Consider the following 21,174-nt stretch of genomic DNA (forward strand, 5'->3'; position numbering starts at 1 on the left):
GTGAGTGTGTGACCAAAAAGCCGTCATTACCATCTGAAGAATGTTACATGGTCTGTGTTGAATGAATTAGTGGTTATATAATAAGAAAAAATAAAATTGATTGTCATGAACATGTTGGTTAAATTAATCCTGCTTTTTCCAGAGGCAAAGAATAGTGATGGGATTGAGTATAGGAATAGAAGGAGAAGAGAAACAGAAAGACACAAAGTAAAAAATATGTATTGCTTTGTGGAAAGTGACGCTGGCTTTCTTTAGATAACCTGGCAACATTTTTGTGTAACTTCCCCTTCCTTCACACAACCCTATACATTTAAAGTCATCAGACAATTTAAAAATTGCAAAGAGTAGTCAGAGCAAGTGAACAGGAGATGAATTATTTTACTTTTAAATCAGAAATGAAACAGTTGTAATAAAGGGCATGTATTTCTGCTTTTTCTAGCTTGCTCAGATTTAAATGAGCTTCCAGAATATTTACAAGCTTCAAAGCATTTACATTTTAAAGTAAATGTTCATTCTTTGACATGATGGATTTCCATCAAGTGACTATTCAAATAAACAAAGTAAGTGACTCCATTCCCACCTGTTCCAGAAAAGTATCACTTTTCTGTTAAATAATAGGCATGATTGTATTCTTTCTATCTTACTCTATGTATCTTTCTGCCCACCAGTCTACTGAGGAATATTGATGGTTGGAATAATTGGTTCTTTTTTGGTATTCTTTTGTTTTCTCTGGGATGTTTTGATTTCTTCGCTGAGTCCTTTTCGGTTTTATTTGTGTCATGATCTGGTTGTTTTAAAATTTACTAATTCTGGTAGAGCTCTGAGTGTAAAGAAGAGGCAGTATTTTGATTTGCTGTGCAAGTCATGTACTGGTATCTGGTCTCTCTCTATTTATCTTTTCGAGTTGAAATTTCTCAGTTGTTACTAGCTATATTTAGCAAGTGAACTCAATCTCTCTCCTCTGTTATTTTCTATCTGTCCCTGGCTTCAAGGGCTGGTTGTGCACACTACAGTGGATAAATGCAAGAAAATCTAATAATGTCTTTCGAGTACAAACATTTATCTAGTAACATATTTTATTTTAACTGTTAAAGCAACTATATAATCACTACTCCATTGTTATAATTGGATTTGGAAGTGTATTTGCGCAATTTCATTATATCGCTAGCATTTTGTAGGTTTACTCAGAGTATTTAATAATCTCGTAATTTCTACTTGGAAGAAAGTAGAATTTCTACTGTATGCTCAGTTTTTGTCCTTCATACATTTACACTCATTTCCCATGGAAAGATCAAGAATATAACATATTGTAGGATCTTTTCCTCCACTGAAAACGTGGTTGGGGATGTACTGTTTCTGCAGAAAGAGACTGATCCAGCTCCCATTGGCATTAGTGGTCTTCTTTCTGTTGATTTTACTGGGAACTGGGTCAGGCTACAAGGCTGTAAATTGCACACAGTCTTCGAACATTTGTTATATAGGACATACAAAACAACATACAGGAAACTTTTAGTGAGTCTCTGTTAAAGAGATTAAAGTGATGAATATTTCAGGATTCCCATAAACAGGTTATGGACATATGGTATATACTGCTAAGCTACAGTTGCTTGAAAAATGGGGAAATTTTTCACTAAAAAAATCATGAAAATTGCACCCTTTTTATTGAAAAATTAAAAAGTTGATTTTTTTTGACTAGCTTAATGCTAAGTCCATTCACGCCTACAATGACGCTTAATACAAACAATCTCTTTCCCCCACATACCCAAAACTAGAAAATCTTTCCATTTTAGTGGAATTATTATCAGCAAATTTCATTTCCATATATTCACAAATACAATATGTAGGTATTGCCAGTATCTTAATTTTGCAATCACTGGATATTAATTACTCATTCCTATATTACATTATTTTTTAAGTATTGTGGTTTGCTTTTTAAGGAATTATTTTTCTCTTCTGCATTGCTGCCACTCTACTGACTAAAGATTTGTTGCTTTAGTACTGTATATCTCCCTTTTAGGGGATTACTGATTACTGGCAAACCTCTAACCTACCATTTTAGTGGAAGGTTATTGAGAAGGTGATGTGGGATCAGCTGTAATTGCTACTTAAGGTCATGAGTGTCCTTGATCTCTAGTGGCCAGGTTTTAGATATGGAGTTTTAGCATAGAGATGGTGTTGGGATCTATGGTTGAAGAGCTCCTTGTGTGTTAGCTACAGACTCAAGAAGTGTCCATACTGGTTTGTTAGATGTCAGCACACTTTGACATCACTGCTTACAAAGTTTTGCAGACTCATCAAACTGAGTAAACTGAAAGTAGATGGAAATGATGTAGGAAAATAAGGACTGCTATACTAGATCAGACCAATGGACCACCTAATCTAGGCTCTATGCTATTGAACATTTTTATCAATGACCTGGAAGAAAGCATAAAATCATCACTGATAAAGTTTACAGACAACACAACAATTGGAGGAGTGATAAATAATGAAGAGGACAGGCCACCCTACTTAGTGAATTGCTTGTTTTCTATGTCAGTTACCCCAAACTCCAGGTTTCACTTAGTGGTTAGCTGCTTGTCCTACAGCTGATTTGCTCTGTACTTTTTTCTTTCAGATTAGTCCACTAAATATGAATTGACAAACCTAATCCCTTCAGTGCCTAACTCCAACTCATTTCAAAAATCTTTTAATATGTGCTTGCCTGTCACTGCCTCTCTTCGCAGCTCTAGAATGATGTATGTAGTTGGGGAAAGCTTCTCAAGGAATAGGTTAGTGCAGTGAGTATGACTTCTATTGAGGATATCCAGCCTTTGAGGGAGATTTTCAAAGACACAAAGAGCAGTTAGGTGCCCAACTTCCATTGAAAAGTCAATGAGAGTTGGGTGCCTAACTCCCACTTCTGCCTTTGAAAATCTGCCCCTTTGTCAATAAGGGTCAGTCTCAGAGTTGTATTGGATTTCAGCATTGCTTCTGGAATCTTAAATGTCAGTTCTGGCACACAGTGCCATTAAATGTCTATGACTGGCCCAGGGACTGTGACTTTCCTGTCTGATGTGGACCTTGCGTCAGCATGTGATGGATCACCATATGTTTGTATCCTAAAGACTAGATTAATACAATACACTGTATCTGGAATTATCCTTGAAAAAACAGAGATGGAACAAGCCATTATATTATGGATCTCTTAAATTGTCAATGCTCCATCCTGTGCTCTAGCTACTTGTTCACACTTGCTTCCCCATGTAATTCAAGGTGTTATTTGTGATCTGTAAAGCATGGCATGGCCTGGGACCTCTAATGTAAGAAAATGACCCTGTCACTATATCCAATTGCAGGAGTTATGATCCACACTGTCGATGCCAAAATTTTAAATTGTCTGTGATCAGCAGCAGAACATTCTCCTTAGATTCCACTCTTTGTGAAACCTCAGGAGCCTACTTGAGCTGGACTTTTGTTGAGTTTCAGGGCACAACATAAGGCATAATTGTTGGTTGAAGCTTTTGACTGAAAGTAGATCAGCTGAATAGTTTGTGGTGGGATTTGTCTCATTCGTTTAGTGAACAGGATCTTCTATTATTGATCTTTTACTAAATATAAGCTTTTTAACTGAATGTTGTAAATAATAATTTCATGAGGTAATATAAAGCACCCAAATGCCTGATACAAATTTCTAACTAAATACATTCTTTGCTGAAGATGTATATATAATCTCCATTAAAATGAATGGAATCTGTATTCCTGCATCTAGGGGACATTCCTCATCAAAGGTGAAATTTTGCCCTTAGAGGCATATGTGCAACTGAAGTTTTGTCAGAAATTAAGTACTGTTTTGCTACTTTAAAAGCATGGTGACAGCACAACATTCTTTTAGAAATGACTTTGTGAATTAATTGCAAATTACTTATTAATGAAGCAAATATTCAGGTGTCACATGAACTGAACTACAAGATATGCTTAATGATTATTTTGTGAGAAAACAGTTTAGTGTTTGTTTGATCCTCATAGTGTTAACAGCAGTAGGAAAGGAGGAAAGTATTTGGTGTCTGACTGGAAACTTGAAACGTGCAAAAGCACAGTATGAGAAAAGCAGCATAAACTACCAAATGGCTGCCAAGTTGGTGAAGAGATTGAAGAAAAGGAGAGCACTGACAAGTCTGAAAAAACCAATAATGACTAGATATTAAAATGTAAAACCTTTTGTTAGTGTGATCCTGAGGTTCCAGGTGGAAGTCATCTAAGGTCAAGAAACCAAAAAGCGAAGTTTCTTATAGCAATGTTAACGCAGCCACATCCTGCGCCCTGAAAAATGGGGATGAAAGCGTTTACCTTACAGAGTTAAATGAACATTAAAAAAATTTCTTCCAATGTCTCAGACAAAAGGTGCTCTGGAGCTGCAAAACATTATTTAGGTTTTAAAAAAGTAGTAAAAAAAAATAGATGCAGCCAATTATGAATATTGTTTTTTTAACTCTGTTTCTGGTGAGCTTAATGGAGCCCTGATGGATGACTGTAGTGAACCCAGTGGGACCTTTCCCCCTAGAGTTGGCAGACAGTTTGCTGAAGCTCCACATTTTTCCCAGTTGTTCTCAGTTGCAAAGCCAGGTGTGAAGAGATAAATAATACCTTTGCTGCTCTTCAAAAGACCAGAAACACGGGCGTATATTTATCGGGCTGGATTGCCTGAACTTTGAAGCTACAAACACCAGGTGTCCTTGTGCTGTTGCTGCTAAATTATTTACTATTCTGTATGTGCCTGTCTGCATGGGATGTTTAAAGAGGGGTCTCTGAGGTGAAACCCCTTTAGTTTACTCAGAGCTGACACTGGAATATTCATTGTCTCATTAGATTTAACCAAAATTAAAATGAAGGTTTCCATTGATGGAGTGGTAGTACCCACGCTGTCCGCGCTGGCAACCCTGTGTGACAGAGATGTGAAAAAGAAACCAAGTAAATGGAAACAGGGCTCTCTTTATGGTAGGTCTAATTTCTTGAGAGAGATGAGAGTTGACAGATTTATGTTCAATTTTAAACCCCGGGTGGATTATATAACTTTCTAAATCTCCAAAAGTGATACGAGATTAGCACACATCACAGAAGCTCAATCCCAGCTATAAGCATGATTCAAAATTTCCCATAAAATCAAAAATGCAGACTTGACTTCAAGAGAACAACACAGGTTTGTCTTAATATAAAATTAGTTTTATGTCCTCTCGGAAGGCAATTGTTTGATGTCATCACCAGGTGAAACATAGCAAACATGCATGCCACTATTTTAAATAGAAATGAGTATGTTCGTGATCAGTGGTCTTGATTTTAGGAGTCTAGTCACTATAATCAATATATGTTAAAGGCTATGAAGTAAGTTACTGCAGGGGGAGGGGAATAATTATGTCCATGTGCTGAGGGGATCCTGTGCTGGTGAAAGTGAAGAGTTGTGCCTGGGCACACGCTGACTACCTCACCAGGCCCACTGAAGTGCCACTGTGGTGGTTTGGCCTCTGCAAAGCTAGAGGGGGTAGGGAGCCATTTGTGCTTTTCTGAATTCCCCCCTTTCCCTCAAACCTGTAGATCAGCATGGCTCAGTAATATAGCTTGTAATGCCTTCCACTCTGCACTCCTCCTGGAGGGGACAGACAAGGTCAGGGAACCTTTGGAAGCATGACTCCTGCAGGAGCAGTTCTCTCCAGGGATGGTAGGGGCCAATGGGATTGGGCAATATAGGGGAACAAAGGGACATTAAGGAAAATGGTCTCTGTCTCATAGGTCATGAGGTATCTAACAAAAAAGGGAGTTAAATCTTCTACTTGTTTCAGGGTGGTGGCAATGGAGAAATGGGTAGGAAGAGGAGTTGAAAGTCATGGAACTTCCACTGCCTTGAGCAGGTTAATCCCATTCGGGAGACAGTGGGACCCCCAGTATTCTCTTCATGGGAGCGTTTGTCGTAAATGACGTGCAGACAGTGGTGGCATCGCTGAAATTGGAGTCAGTGACGATGAGCACTCTGTATAAATAAATGAGAAAATAAAACCAGTTTCTGTTAATGTTAAAAGTAGTTGCAACTCAAGCAAGTGAAAAGAATTAATTCATAATTAGTGTTTTATTAAAATATGTAAATGTGCAACTGATTGCATTGGCACAAAGAATTTTACAGATGATAAAATTAATTTCCTGGGTCCTTTTAATAGTTTTAAAAGACATTCTACTCTGGCAAATAACAAAGTAACACTCTTAGATCTAATAGAAGGCTTGCTTAGTCATAACTGACAATTGATACATCTTGAGTCGGAGCTATAGTACCTGGGTTGCAATGAAATCGTAATTCTATAGGATGAGCTTTTTTCATAGAACACTGAAGATATTATACAGCACATTCTTTTTATGCCTCCTGTTTTCATCTTTAGTTGTAAATGTACTTAGTAAGCAAGAATAAAATATAAGCAGACATGCTTTAGATAGACATGTGCCAAGCACCCTTAACTTTCATTGAAGCTTGTACTGCGTATATATGGAAAAGAAATGATCTGTAAGTAAAATTTAGAGATAAACAAAAATGTTTCATTAACATTTAAAGGAGGAATTACAGGTGCCAAAAACATTCTTATTTAAAATCCACTCACCTGTCCTGTGTTGTTCATAGTTTGCCTTATCCCTTGTGTCAGTTAATCATGTTTCAATGGGATTTGGGTCCTCATTGTCCATCTTCTCTTCCATTTTTAATACTGTGTTGAAGCGTGAGTGTAAAATTTGCGACATCCCAATAGTATTCCTTACAACACACTTTGATGTCACATATCCAGGGATTATAACTTTTAATTCAGGTTCAAACACACACACACAAAATAACTGGATTGACACATTTTTTCAAATACAAAGGTCTAGTGCTGTAACAAGGGGAGTATGAATAATGAGATTCAAACTAAATTCCTTCTTGTCTGCGACCTATTGAAGTCAATGGGAGTTTTGCCTACAATGTAACTGCATGATTGGGCCATAATGGACACATCCTGCTCCCACTGAAATGAGTGGCAAGGCTCCCACTGACTTCAAGGGGAGCAGTATTCAATAATTGTTCTTTGTACCAAGTTTGTTCCACTGTGAGAATAATCCTGCTAATATCTTAAAAAAATGGAATAGCGCTTGGAGTTAAGAACCTGAGGCTACATTTTCAGCATATGACTCCCACTGGCATGTGCTTCAGTTGCTCAGTTAAATCCCCATGTACTGAACATCAGTTTCTTGATGTGTACTTCCACCTTAAAGTTGTATCACAAAGCCTTACCTGTACAATTCTTTGTGTTGTTCTGAGAGACTTTACAGCCCCCAGAAAATGATGTCATGTTAGTGCAGGAGGATTACAATGTAATGAGAGATATTTGGAAGTGGAAATATTTTGGATTTCCTTTGGATGTTTGTAAGAGCTCTCTCAATGTGGTTACATTCTTTCCTCTGTGCTTAGACACTTCTCTAAAAGTTTATTTTCATACACACCCATCATAGTTTATGGTACAACTACTACATAGTCAATGGATGATTGACCTTGATCGGCCCTCCATAAAGACTACTTTGGGAATAGCCCCTTCCCCCCATGTCTTTGTGGCTGCTGCACATATGCTTTAAGTCCTCATGATAACTCTTGTAAAAGTTTTGTTTAAAAAAACTACTAAACAGCTGCAGTGGCTAGCTTTTCTACCTCAGTTTCTTGACTATTTTTTAAATTAAATGTAAAATGTGATCGTAAACCTTTCCTAAAATTAAATACAGTTGATGACGTTTCTGAGGGTCATTAACTGAGCTCACAGAAATTATTCTTTTTTATTTCCTAAAAATACTTGCTCTGCTTTAAAGAAGATCAATATGTACACATAGCGCGTACTACCTTTGTTACAGAAATCCTGCCCTGTCCTGCGTATGATGGTGGTGAAACTTAGAAGTTCAGAAGATGTCCTGCATCCTGTACTATTCAATATTTTCTTTAGTGACTTGGATAATGGAGTGGAGAATCTGCATATAAAATTTGCAGAGGACACCAAGCTGGGAGAGGTTGTAAGCACTTTGGAGGATAAGATTAGAATTCAAACAACCTTGACAAATTAGAGAATTGGTCTGAAATCAACAAGATGAAAATCAGTAAAGAGAAGTGCCAAGTGGTACACTTGGGAAGGAAAACTCAACTACAAAATGGGAAATAACTGGTTAGGTAGTAGTATTGCTGAACAGGATCTGGGGTTTATAGTGGATCACAAATTGAACATAAGTTAACTATGTGATGAGGTTGTGAAAAAGACTAATACCATTCTGGGGTGTATTAACAGGAGTGTCATATGAAAGACACAAGAGGTAATTGTCCTGGTTTACTTGGCCCTGGTGAGGTCTCAGCTGAAGTACTATGTCCAATTCTGGGCTCCACACTTTAGGAAAGATGTGGACAAACTGGAGAAAGTCCAGAAGCGAGCACAAAGAATGATAAAAGATTTAGAAAACCTGCCTTATGAGGAAAGGTTAAAAACACTGGGCATGTTTAGTCTTGAGAAAAGAAGAATGAGGAGGGACCTGATAACAAATATGGTTTAGGACTGTTATAAAGAAGAAGGTGATCAGTTGTTCTCCATGTCCACTGAAGGTAGGACAAGAAGTAATCAGAGTAATATACAGCAAGGGAGCTTTCAGAAAAAACTTTCTGAGTATAAGGATAGTTAAACTCTGGAACAGGCTTCCAAAGGAGGTTGTGGAAGCCCCATCATTGGAGGTTTTTAAGAACAGGTTGGAGAAACACCTGTCAAGGATGGTCTAGGCTTACATGGCCCTGCCTCACCACCACCAGGGGGCTCAACTTGTGGCCTCTCAAAATCCCTTTCTGCCCCATGTTTCTATGATTCTATGTTTATTCATGCTGAGCACAGCAATGACAAAATACTCCAGAAATCAGATTGACTGATAAAACAAAACTAAGCAGGAGGCCAACCAATTGGCCAACCAAGTTATCTGGCCTTCCACATTGGAGAGAGAAATTTAATTTCTATTTCCTGGAGAAGCAGAGGTTAAAGGGACTTAATGTGAACAGGACAAATACTACATTTCTTACTAAGTTCTTGATCAGACAAAATTCCAATTGACTCGAATGGGACAACTCACATACTTAATGTTAGGGACCTATGCATGATGACCGGTGTTTGCAGGATCAGGCCCTGAGGTAGACAGAGCACACAAAGACATGATACAGTACAACAGACCATGTAAAAAAGGGCTGTGAGGGATCATTTGAGGAGAAGCCAGGAAGAATTCTTTAGAGACAGATTTTAAGGAATGATTTGAAGGAGGAGAATGGATGCTTGGAGAAAGGGTGGAGATTTAGTGTTCCAGGCATGGGATGGCAGCAAGAGTGAAGACATAAAGTAGACAGTGAGAAAGGTAGAGTAAAGAGAGAGGAGTAAGAAGAGTGTAAAAAGGAGGAGGGGGAAAAGAAAGTAGAGTGTATAGTTGAGGGTGAGACTATGCTGGCCCTTGTAGGTAAAGGAGAGGAACTGAACTTTAATGGTTAAGGACAGGAGGTCAATGAATGTATATGAGAAGCAGGAAAAATATGGTCAGAAGTGAGAGGAGGAAGATTACTTTAGAAGTGGTATTTTGGATAGACTGTATAGTATGGGGGAGATGGGAGGCCAGAAGGAAGAAGGTTACAATAATCAGGGTGACTAATGTGTGGGCCAGGGCTTAGCAGTGGTAGATGTTGAGGAAAGCTGGATTAGTGAAGAAGGAGAAACACAGGGATCAGCAAGACATTGGACAATGGAGAATAATATGACACAATAAACAGAAGAAATAAGTAAAGGCTCCCACTAATCTCCCAAGATCCCCCATGCCATAAAAATAGAGCTACAAGTAAAAGAGATTAAATAAAAATCATAATGAAGACACATTTTGTGTGTGTGTGTGTGTGTGTGTGTGTGTGTATTTCACATGCATGTACTTGTGTCTACTTTTCCTAGGAGTGGTCTCTTCTGAAATTAATGAATCAGTCTGATCAATGGAATCTTTTTCTATTTCATAAGTAGATTATGGTACAGTTTATATTGGGTACAAATAGAAAAGATTTTTAAAAGTAATGAGCTTAATTTATTGGGATAAAGATTATTAATTTTATATCAGTTAGCTTAGTTGAACAAATCTGCTTACAAATCTGTTGTATGCATCTAAACATAGTAAGAATCCAACAGGATACATCTATACCATTAACCACTGCAAATTGTTTCCATGATCAGTGTGAAACAAATAACTGTTTATAATAATGATGGCGATTAAGAGACTGATCAGTTTTTCACGTGAATGTACACAATTTTAGTTCTTGACATTATGATGCACTGCACGTGGGCAGAACCCCATTGAAGTCAGTGAGGCTCCATGTGGATGTAGGCGTCTACCCAGGTGCAGTATATTGCATGATCAAGACCTTAAATGTTTAGACTGAAAACTCTTTGGAACAGGTACTATCTCTTGTATTGTGTTGTGCAGTGTTCATCACTGTTGGACACGGATTGGTGACCTGTTGGTGTTACCATTAAAAATAATAATAAAAAATTATGTAAGGACTTATTTAAAAAAAGATTTAATCACTGGTGGTATTTGATAATAGAGAATATGGCCCATTTCTAGCCAGATGTAAAAGATACAATTATATGGACAGTTAAAAGTTCCTTAGCACAACAGAAATATTCAGTCAAAAGTTGTAAAGAAAGTCAAGCTGAACACTGAGAAAAATTCAGAAAGATAAAAAAGATTTCATTTTGGTGGTTCACTGTTTTTGCAGTTTGGCAGCTGTCAACATCTCAAAATATCATCTCACCCAAACTGTTGAAAGAAAGAAACCCTTTGATTTTTCCCTTGAGACTCTGAAGCTGAAAATGGACTCTTTGTAGTCTCAGCCTCATTTCAGAGGTTTTTTTTAAACATCCTTGCTGGCAGGAACAAGTAATTCATAAGTGGAGCCTCGGTTAATTAAATAAGTTTTATCATTTTAAACTTGCCTTGTAAAATGAAAAACGGAAAGTAAATCTCTAACATTTTCCTCTTTATTACAAATCTTAAGAGACTAAACATCACATTTCTTGCATCATTAATAATGCAAATTAGTTTTTGTTTGGATCTCACATAAGTTTATAATTAGAAGTAAATATTTAATGCACAGATCAGGAAATCAAATCATATATGGAAGAATTGTATTCTCTAGTTATTGGAAGTTAATGTAGAAAGATTGCAAGTACTATAGTTTTTATTTAACCTTTCTCACTTGCTTTTCTTTCACCAGCACTCTTTGTAACTTGTCATTAAATACTACTATATTCCTTTAGTATCTGTTTTTCTATCTTTACAGTAGCCGTAGCATTACGCATTTTCTTAACATTATTAGGTAAAGGTTAAGCATATAGGTTAAGTATATAAAATGCTTATTGTTATTAAGGCTCTTTAACTATGTTTTGGTTTTGATTATTGGCAGAAAAGCCAGATAATTCTTTAGAATAATACCTAGAAATTAGTTGACTTTGCATTACTTTTTCTTACTTTCCTTTAAGAAGAAACAGATTGCCAAGAAAGATTAAGCTTTGGTGGTTCATATAGAACCTGCTTTAGTTCTTTAGTTCTTTATGAGGGTACGTGCAAAAAGGTATTGAAATCCTCTAACTTATTTATTTACTAACATAGGGATATGCCACAATTTGTGAATGGGTTGTATAATGTTGTATTCAGCCCTTTGTTTACTTGAAGAGCACTTTCTCTTTGCATATTATTCCCAGAAGTACTTTCTCTCCTTTAAAAAGGTACTTCTGTGCAGGCATGATAACTACAGTGCTGGGTACACCAATTCACATGCAATATAAGATCACTCTTGGAAGTACTCACCCACCTTCTAGTTCTACAAGATGAAAGAAGCCTTATTGCCATAGGGTCACTGGTTTACTGTACCCATGGGCACCCCCCAGTTTCTAATGGTAATATAGATCTGGAAACTCAGTTGCTACTATGTGTTGTACTAATGTTTGATTGGACAATTTTATTTGTCAGACTGAATTATACGGGTACAGTAGTAATGCAGTTATGCAGTTTAACTAAGAGTTGGTATGTTATTGTTTAGTGGTTAATAATACATTTAATCTCACTGTTATATCAATCAGTGACTGACCCTCCTTACACCACATACAGACACACTCTAACTCTGTAAACCGAACAGAACCATTCCACAATGACATCTGTGCCATCACGACTCAATTTATTTTTATTGTACTGGATAACGTAACAAAAATAATACGTGTTATGTTATCTTGTGCATGAAATCTGATAGTGAAAAAGACACAAGAAAGAGAGTTTTCCCATGATAAAAATTTAAATAGATCCATTTATCAATGTGACAGAGAGAAAGAGAGAGCTGATTTGACCCGGGAGTTAAAATGTTTGAAATTTGAGCGAGGTATTTTAAAGAAAGCAGAAAATGTGCTACAGATATACTGCAATTTTTTGTAGATTATTAAACTGAAAAAAGATATCAACAAAGCAATAGATTGTTCCTATCTTCCAATCTCGTTGATGATTCTGGAGCGTATTAAATACTTTATATCCCCTTATGTGGGAACCCCTTTCTTTTCTCATATCTTTTGCTATTCCACTTCAATAGATTTACTTTGTGGTTGGTTTTATACCAGACCTTGCTCAGTTGCACATGTTAATATTCTGCCAGATAACTCATGCTGACTAGCAGCTTGAATAAACAGAAATGAGGGCATTGTTTTCTCACATAATATACAACAGTAGGGTGGTTTTAGCCGTTGAATTTTCATATTGGGCCCTATACTCCTAGTAGGGTGGGCAGAGTATAGAAAATAAGGGACTCAAGTATCTCAAAAGCAAGCAAGGAAGGAATGATTACTTGGTGGAGTTTGTCCCTCTCCTCAGGTGGCGGTGGAAGGATTTCCATGCTGGGGACCTGTGGGATTTGGAAGGGGTAGGATGATTTGGGAGGATGGAGTCTGTGAGCAGCTGCTTTTCAGGGCAGGCTCCCCTTAAACATGGGCATGTTTTGGAGTGGGAAACCATGTGATAGTTTAATGTTGCTTGCATAATGCAGCATAACTCTCCCCTGTAACTTTGATCTTCCTCAGAGAGGGGGCGAGTTTGCAGCTGTAGCGGAGAAAGCCAAACGGCTGCATTTCTCCAGGAGAATGGTGAGGCTGGGCAGCAGTGGAGAGGGGCAAGCCCTCTTTACAAATGACCTAAGCATCATGGTGCTGGAAACTGATTATCCCCTGGCTCCTCAGACTGCATGTGGTTATAGGCCATACCCCCTGTACACAGCTTCTCCACAGAGAAGAGTCTGAGTCTGGTTGTTTTTATCTCGAAATGTACACAGATTTTAGACTATTTTCCCTCCTGTAGATTTTTCCATGCAGAGAAGCATATAAGACATTACTATTTATAGTGCACAGTATGTGCACACAACATAACATCTACTGGCTTTTCAAGCAAACATCCTAGCAGTTTGGAGGGAGGGGGAAGCATTCCCCTTTATCTGGCCCTCGCCTTTCCCACTGTCACAATGCCTCAGGCTTGCACATGCCCACCACACTGGTAATGCGAGGGATATCTGCAGGCTCCCTCAAAGGGGAAATTGTGCTGAGGAACACACATAACCCCTACTAATGTTACTGGGTTACTTCTACACCTTTTCCAGTCTGATTTACTCCTTTTCATGCTGTGGGGTTGATTATAGGGCCCACAATCAAGGAAAGTTAACATGGCTGTCAATGTGAGTAAAGTGCAAATATGGGGAGGGGGAACAGAACACAAGCCAAAATAAGGAAAGAACAGGTTAAAGAATGTTTAGGTAAATTGGATGTATTCAAGTTGGCAGGGCCTGATAAAACTCATCTTAGGATACTTAAGGAACTAGCTGAACCAATCTCAAAACTCTTAGCAATTATCTTTGAGAACTCATGGAGGATGGGTGAGGTCCCAGAGGACTGGAGAAGGGCAAACATAGTACTTTTTTAAAAAAGGGGGAGCAAAGAGGACCTGGGGAATTATAGACCAGTGAGCCTAACTTCAACACCTGGAAAGATACTGGAACAAATTATTAACTGGTTTGTCAGCACCTAGAGGATAATAGGGGTTATAAGGAATAGTCAGCATAGATTTGTCAAGAACAAATCACGCCAAACCAGCCTAATTTCCTTCTCTTACAGGATTGCTAGCCTAGTGCGAAAGGGGAAGCGTTAGATGTGATATAGCTAGAGTTTAGTAAGGCTTTTGACACAGTCCCATATGGCATTTTCGTAAGCAAACAAGGGAAATGTGGTATAGATTAAAAAACTATTAAGTGGGTGCAAAACTGGTTAAAAGTCCACACTCAGTGTAGTCATCTATGGTGTGCTGTGAAACTAGGGGGACATATCCAGTGGGGTCCTGCAGGGATCTGTCCTGGGTCCAGTACTATTCAATATTTTCATTAATGACTTGGATAATAGAATGGAGAGTATGCTTATAAGACTTGTGGATGACACCAAGCTGGGAGCAGGTGCAAGAACTTTGGAGGACAGGATTAGAATTCAAAATGACCTTGAAAAATTAGAGACTTGGTCTCTAAATCAACAAGATGAAATTCAATAAAGAAAAGTGTAAAATGCTCCATTTAGGAAAGAAAAATCAAATGCACAACTACAAAATGGGGAATAACTGGCTAGGCAGTAGGACTGCTGAAAAGGACCTGGTGGGTATACTCGATCAAAAATTGAATGAGTCAACAATGTGATGCATTTGCAACGAAGTTTAATATCACTCTGGGATGTTTTAACAGGAGTGTTGTATGTAAGACACAGGAGGCAACTGTCCCAATGTACCAGCTGAAGTACTGTGTCCAATTGTGGGCACCGCACTTTAGGAGAGAGTCCAGAGGAGAGCAACAAAAAGGATAAAAGGTTTTGAAAACATGACCTATGAGAAAATGTTAAAAACGCTGGGCATGTTTAGTCGGCTGTTGTAAAGAGGAAGGTGTTCAATTGTTCTCCATGTTCACTGAAAGTTGGACAAGAAGTAATCAGTGTAATCTAAAGCAAGGGAGATTTAAGTTATATATTAGCAAGAACTTTCTGAGTATCCGGATTGTTAAGTACTGAAATAGGCTTCCAAGAGGCTAGACTAGATGACCTCTTGAGGTCCCTTCCAGCCCTACATTTAACTGCTTCTGTGATTTAAGACTACAGAAGTTACAAAGAGGTTGTAAAGAGCCAGAAAGTCTGATTGGGATGCTCCAATTGCCCTTGTTGACTTGGGGAGAGTATGGAGAAACCTAACCAGAATTATCCATTTTGTCTTTAAACACTCTGACCTATCTCTCTGTCTAGGTGTTTATCCCACACTCATCACTATGGCATCTAAGTACCTTTCAATCTAGATATCATACCTCCTAATTCACCGGGTATAATACTGTGAAAATGTTCAAAGCAAGTTTGCTATAATCTGATATTTTCAATTCCATAAACCCTGATCCAGCAAAGCACTTAAGCACCTGCATAATTTTAAACAAGTATATAATCCCATTGAAATAAATGGACTACTCATATACTTAAAATCACATATGTGCTTAAGTGCCTTGCTGGATCAGGGTCATAAAGAGCAAGGTGTTTAGAAGGGGATACTTTGTCAGAGAAAGTTTGGTTGCAAGTGATGGAACTATTATATTTTATATTACAGTAGCACCTACAAGCCCTAGCCAAAAATGGGCCTCCACTTTACCATGCACTATACATATATAGTAAAAGACAGTCTCTGCCTTAAAAAGTTTACAGATAGAGAGGACAGACAATGGGTGGAAGGCGAAACAGAGGAACAGCTATGTGCGGTAACTAACCCAAGCTCACACAGATCAGTGGCAGAGCCAGCAATGGAAAGCAGGTTTCCAGTACCCTAACAACTGCACCATACTACCTCTCTTTTTGTTTCTTGATTCCAAAATCAGAAAGTTCTAATCTAAGATTGACTCTTGATATGAAAAAGATGACTGACAATTACAATAAAAATAAGAGGAAACTGTTGGAAAGGCCCAACTCAAATTATGTTCTCTCAACATCTTTGCAATCTGTATAAATATGGGAGGAAAGACAAAACAACTCTGATTTCTCTTTAAGAATGTGGGTAACCATTGGCCTAGAATTATATTAGAATGTTTTCCTTGTATTGTACGTTAAGTCAATCTTTGCAAATAACCCATGTCTATGAGGGCATGTGTATTTTGGGTCTTGTATAGTTTTGGTGTCTGCTAAATACAATGAAATTTGATAGCACACAGAATTATTCACATGGAATGTCACATTTTTTTTGCATGTACTTCTCAGATATCCATAAAAGAGTTTACACATTTCTAATTACTCATTCAAAAAGAGACTCTACAGCACTCTTAAATGAGAGCCAATTTTTTTCTCTGTGTGTTCTGTTTTTACAGCTTGTGGAAAGCTTATTTAATGAAAGTTAAAGGAAGCAGTGAAAGTCACTTCTGAGAAAAGACTGACAGATATGAAGCCCCTTTTCACACTTCAGAAGAAGTGGAGATAGTAGACATAAAACCTTACAACTGAATAGTACTCTATTCATCTTAAACTATAGATTTATTAGTGGTTGAATCATGGCATGGATTTTAAGGAGGCAAAGAAAAATATTTTAAATTATTAAGTCCATGTTGTATAGTTTATATATCATGTGTATGAAAACAGAAGGGTTGGGGTTGTTAATGAGAAAACTGCCTGTACATTTCCATACGGGAGTGGCATTTCTTTCAAATTATTTGTTTGTAGCATTTGGAGCTGAGTTAGTTGGATGGTGTATTAATAACACAGTGTATGCGGCAGTTAGAGAGAATTGCCTCTGGAAACAGAAGTATGAATCCCAGGCCAGGAAAAAGAAGAGGCAGGGCATATCAGGTAAGAGATTAGTCTTTAGGGAAGAGAGCTGCTTCATCTTGTCTGTCCCAAGTCCTCAAAATGCTATGAAGTGACCTAAAAGATTTGTTTTAATGTGTAAACAAGCTGTCAGGTTTTTTGTTTTTAAAAAGCTAAATGAAAACAGGAAGAGCACAGCTAAATTGTGAAACTGAGAGGTTAACAAGAAACTGCTACTCCAGTTAATATAAATGTGTATGCCTCTTGTAGATAATAACAAGCCTTTAAGTGTACGTCTTTTAAATATTGTGAGGTACCCAGATGCTATGGCAATTGGTGCCATACACACATGCTTATATCAATGAATAAATAAGCAAAGTGGAATGAATTTAAGCATCTAAATGCTAAGCTCTCTGCATGCTCTTCCTGTTTTTCGTTGTGCAGTTAGATCTATCTGATTATCCAGGAATGAAATGGAAAAAGTATTAATAATTTTGTATAGTGCTTTGTCTATCATATAATATGAACCATATGGACCGGATCCTATTCCTATTGAAGTGATTGGGAGTTTTGCCATTGATTTCAATGGGAGAAGGATAGGGCTGCTTATCTTCCCAATCAGTGAGATATCCTTCATTCTAACTGTGGCAGACCTCTGCATAACATAGGAATAGTGAAGGGAAGTCACCTAGCCATTGGAGCTTACACCAATATGCAGTTTAAATATGTTGAGCATAATATTTATATTTTTTATTCACTTTTATGTGAACCTAATACAACCAGCCTCATAAAGCTCACTCTTGCACCAGATTAAAGTGGAGTCTCCGTAGCATGTACTAGTTGTTCATAAATCACGGTGGCAGTTTGTTACTGTCCACATTCTGGTTTTTATGCAGAAGGTTTTAATCATTAAGATGTACAGTATTATCTCAGGCATGGCTTTAGTCCTCAACAAATTATGCTGAGTGGTTTTTTTGTATGTATAGCATTTGTAGAAAATGGTGTGTGTACTGTGTGCTGTTTGAAAGCTGATACACATGATACCATTAACTAATATATTAACAAGCACTTTAACTACATGCTGCCTAAATATACAGGAAACTCTCTTGTGTATTCATACAATGCAGCAAAAGTACTTATCGCACCCAGTGTTTACCTTAGATGTCTGTTTCATCTCAATTAAAGGTATTCTGGACTGTGAACGTTTAGATTTCAGGTACAGATCTCCATTACATGAAAAGTGCTTTGATTTATCAAACTCTATAGGTTTACAGCCTTGGTTGTAATATAAACAATTCCTAAATCCTATCCAGCTTGCTCTGAAAACTGTGTTCTAAATGCATCCAGTGATCCTGCATTCAAATGGTTAATCTGTACTATGTTCTGTTAAAGAAAAGGAAAACTGTCACCCTGTCATTTTAGAGTCTGACACTAAGCTTGTCAAAAGAGACAGCTGTTAAACTGAATTACTGTTGACATGCAGAGAAACGGCCCTTGCCAGATGTAAAGGACATCTGCAGCAATGAAGTGGTACAGGGTGGCTTTTAAAATGTGGTCATACTGGTATTTGAATAGAATGTCTATGGCATTAAAACATGGCCTTGACTCAGACAGTTTAAGGCAGCGAACCAGAGCCAATGAGAATCACAAAGAAGTGCTGATCTGTTGCTATATCCATAACTTATGCATGAATATGAAAACAGTGCAGTGTCAAAGCTATTAAGCTCTTATCTTGTAACCAGGAGGATGTGGGCTTAAAACACAGCAGGAAATATTTTGTATTTCAGGTCCTTGAATATATGGATAGGTGAGGTGTAAATTCATAAGGTGGATTATACAGAGAATGAACAGAAATAAGTCGTCTTGTCTTCTGCTAACAACTGTTCAGACAAGAATTGCAAAGGGCATTAAGCTTGTGTACTGGATATGCCTAGCCAATGTCACAGATAAGGCTGCTTCTATATGTAGTGTGTGTGGGTGGGTGGGGAGTTGTCTTTGGAGAGAAAAGCAAATAAAATGGAAATAACTATATGGGGATACCTGTACAATTTTGTCAGAATATTTTAACAAGATCAGCACAAGCAAAAAGTTAGGATACCAAATTCATTTTGTAAAAAACAGATATATTATGAATATTTTATAATTTCATGATTGAACTGGCTGTGGGGAATTATGCACATCAGATAAGTCTGTGGTTCTTTGATTTGCATGATTTTAGGGCAGAAAGAAGAATGTTTGGGAAAAATGTATCAGTTAACCAATTTTGCTAAATGTAGGGAAAATTAAATATTACGAGCTGACGGCTGTATTCATTATTAAATAAAATTGATGTTGGAAGCTTTAAAAAAATGGAGGCCAAGCATTTTTGGAATATGTTAACAGATCATATCTTGATGATTTATTTACATCTTTAGTGGTGGCAGAAACCGAAGAGTTTGTAATCGGTAAGGAGGAAGACAAAACCAACATTTCTAAATCAGCTGGAAGGGGGTGGGGGAATTGCCCTCTTCCAGAAAAAAAAATTGTCTTAGAGAGCAAAAATCCCCATAGTGGTAGGTATGGGAGGTGGAAGGTTTTGCTTTGCCATGGAAGAAGCGGAGAATTCTATCCCAAAACCTCATGGACTCCCAATATGCTTTGAAGGTATGGGCCACACACACAGTGTGAAAGCCTGTAACACGGAGACATCCACCATCAGATGCTGTCTATATTACATTGTCACTGTTTTCTGACACCATAATGCAGAAGAGAGAGGATCTGGTCATTTAGTCTACTCTGATGGCCTCCAGGTTGTTCAAAAGATTAATTGCAGTGTGTGATTTATTGAAGCTACACACAAGCAACTTGGCACATCGCTAGATACTGCTGCCATCAAAACTGATCCAGTGGCCACTCAGACACATAGTCAGTGGTGTTCTCAGTAATCTGTATGGCCATAGTTAGTTGAATCATGGCAGGAGGCACTTCTGAAAATAGTGAAAAATAGGAAAGCAAAAAATGTGTGACCAAGCGACTGCCAGCTTGGAATTGCAAATTTCAACAGCTGTCCAAGGCCTTCTTCCTTCATGTGTGAGAAGGGCAAAAAGTAAAGTGCAAGCATTTTAGCTACCATGATATTAAACAAGAGGGTCTCAGTGAGGTTGTGATAGTACTTATTGTCTTTTCTATAGTCTCCCTGGTCATGCACGTCATCCCACCTCTTGGTCGCTATCCTTTTTAGTGACAATGGATAAAATGCTGTGGTTCTGTAGTGTGAGCAACTGGAGAACTTTTTGTGGCACAATACACTATAATGGTGGGGTCACTTTTTTATATATATATAAAAGTGACCCCACCATTATAGTGTATTGTGTGTATATATATATATGTATATATATATATATATATATATATATCCTTTCCACTGGGACAATGTTGATACCCACTGCTGCTTACTAATGGTTCAAGAGCATACAAATGAAGGTTAATACCCTGGCTCACCCTCTCTGATGTATGATGAAAACCTCACATCTGACAACTTTGGCATTGTATATAAATAGCCACTCTCCCATGAAGACCAGTTTTTGTCTCTGCATAAGAAACATCTCACTGCTGTTGGTGCTAATGATGCTGATGCAGTATTAACCGGAACTATGCCTTCCAGAGCAGGGGATTTTGATTAGGGCAATTGCCTAAGGCAAGGGTTCTCCGAAGCTTTCATAGTGTGGATTCCATGTTAAAAGAGGAATTGTCTCAGAGATCATCTCCTCATCTATTGGCCATCAAATAACTTCCCTGTGGCAAGTACAGGAATTGCTTACATGGAAAACTCTGTTCAATTATGTGACCAGCCGCCAGACTCCCTGGAAGTGCTCTAGGAAACACTGGAGATCCATAGCCCATAATTTGGGAACTGCTAGTCTAGGGGGAACATAAGAAGGCCTAACATTAGAGTAATCACCAGCCCTACCACTCCCTGTGGCTCTGGCTTCTTCGCCGCCATTCCCAACGTTTCACACAACGTGCGTACTCGTGTGTGCTGCAACACCAGTAGCACTTTAGAATGGCAGCTCCTCTTCTATGGCCATGTTGGGATTAGTCTGTTGTTCCACCTCCTAGATGCTGAGATTCCCCACCCCCCACCCCCCACGTCCATGCCCTAAATCACCTCCTTTAAGGCTGCCCAAAGGTTTTTGCAGGGCCTGAAAGAGGTTACTTTGGGCATTTGTTTTCACCATGTGTAGGACAACATCTTAAACCTCCCTTTCACCGAAGGTGG

At 38.1% G+C, this 21,174-nt stretch overlaps 1 protein-coding gene across 27 annotated transcripts in view; it reads left to right on the forward strand.

The window, feature by feature from the left end:
* The window catches only part of LOC311526465 (uncharacterized protein), a 257,232-nt gene that overhangs the window by 74,073 nt on the left and 161,985 nt on the right, over positions 1-21,174 (forward strand). For 2 of the 27 annotated variants that reach the window (XR_014713024.1, XM_084639538.1), the window contains exon 1: positions 16,886-16,958. The exons of the other annotated variants lie outside the window; for them this stretch is intronic. The gene's annotated coding sequence lies outside the window, so the exon portion shown is untranslated. Of the gene's footprint in view, positions 1-16,885; positions 16,959-21,174 lie in introns of those variants that run through there. 27 annotated transcript variants of the gene reach the window in all.

The sequence above is a fragment of the Lepidochelys olivacea genome (genome assembly GCF_965140295.1).
Source record: "Lepidochelys olivacea isolate rLepOli2 genome assembly, chromosome: 9".
NCBI classification, from domain to species: Eukaryota; Metazoa; Chordata; order Testudines; family Cheloniidae; genus Lepidochelys; species Lepidochelys olivacea.